Source organism: Rhododendron vialii, chromosome 4a (assembly GCF_030253575.1).
Source record: "Rhododendron vialii isolate Sample 1 chromosome 4a, ASM3025357v1".
Lineage (NCBI taxonomy): Eukaryota > Viridiplantae > Streptophyta > Magnoliopsida > Ericales > Ericaceae > Rhododendron > Rhododendron vialii.
In genome coordinates, this window is record NC_080560.1 from 26,032,977 (window position 1) to 26,034,812 (window position 1,836).

The following is a 1,836-nucleotide window of genomic DNA, read 5'->3' on the forward strand; positions in this document are numbered from 1 at the left end:
GAGGGAAGTCAGAGGTTGTTGTCAGCCCCATTACCAGGTATTCAGCCACCAGTGCCACAAGTAATCACATGGGCTAGATTTGTGAAGGCTTTTAATGATCGTTACTGTCCTGAGACGTATCGTTTCCAGCAGGAAGCAGATTTTATTAATCTTAAACAGGGGAGTATGTCAGTGGCCGAATATGAAGCCAAGTTTAATGCTCTTTCAGCCTATGCTACGGATATGGTGAATACTGAAGAAAAGAAGGGTAGACGGTTCAGAGGTGGGTTGGAGGATAATGTTCGAACCAGAATGACAATTTATAAAGAAAAAGACTATGCGGATTTGATTGAAACAACAAAGATGATTGGCAAGGATGTTGAAGAGTTGTTTAGTAAGCGAGAACAATCAAAAAAGGGTAAATTTGAGGCGAGGCAGGCTAGCCAGGGGGGAAAATCAAGCGATTTTCATAGAGGTGGAGGAGAATTTCAACATTTGAAGGGTCAGGGTGAGGGAAAACAGCAAGGTAGTCAAAGCTATGAGGCAAGTAAGCCAAGTTTTGGCAGGGGGAGTAGTTCAAGTGGACGTGGAACTCCTTTTAAGTGTTATCGGTGTGGGTCGCCCAATCATCGCATGAGAGATTGTCCGGAATCGGGGAAAGGGTTTAAATGTTTTAGATGTGGGGAAATGGGGCATATTGCAACTCATTGCACGAAACCACAAGCTTCAGGTGCATCTTCTAGTGGCAGTGTTCCGGTTGGCCGTGGAATGAATGTTGGTAGGCCTGTTGGTCGGGGTGGTGGAACAGGTGGATCTACAGCACCGGGGAGAGTGTTTGCCATGACACGACAAAATGTCCAGGCAACTCCAAACGTGGTGACAGGTACTTTAATGGTTTGTGGTGTTAATGCACAAATTTTAATTGATCCTGGTTCTACGCATTCTTTTGTGTCGAACTTGTTTAGTGTGCATTTGAATAAGCATTATGTGTTATTAGACACTGCTTTAGCGATATCTACTCCCGTTGGAGAAGTGGTGATAGTTGGGGTATCTTTTCCCAAGTGTGTGGTGAATATGTGTGATAGAAATCTAGAAGTTGATTTGATTCCTCTAGTAATGTCTGATTTTGATGTTATTCTAGGAATGGATTTCTTATCTACACATCATGCATCTTTAGATTGCTTTAATAAAGAAGTTGTCTTTAAAATACCGGGTGAGTCGGAAATTAAATTCTGTGGTGATAGACAGACTTCTGTAACTGGTATGTTATCTGCTCTTAAAGCTGTTAGTATGTTAAGGAAGGGATGTCAGGGGTATTTGGCCTATGTTGTTGACACGGAGAAGAAACCGTTAGAGTTATCAAATATACCGATTGTGATGGAGTTTCCGGATGTCTTTCCAGATGAATTACCGGGAATTGTGCTTGATAGGGAGGTAGAATTTACTATTGACGTGATACCGGGAACGAATCCTATTTCTATTCCACCGTATCGAATGGCACCAGCTGAGTTGCTAGAATTAAAAATTCAATTGAAAGATTTACTTGACAAAGGGTTTATTCGATCAAGTATCTCACCATGGGGTGCACCGGTTTTATTTGTGAAGAAGAAAGATGGTACTATGCGTATGTGCATTGATTACAGGCAGCTGAATAAGGTGACGATACGGAATAAGTATCCGTTGCCAAGAATTGATGATTTGTTTGATCAGTTGCAGGGAGCGACCGTCTTTTCAAAAATTGATTTAAGATCGGGATACCATCAGGTTAAGGTGAAGGATAGTGATGTCTCCAAAACGGCTTTTCGAACGAGGTATGGCCATTATGAGTTTCTTGTTATGCCTTTCGGAGTGACTAAT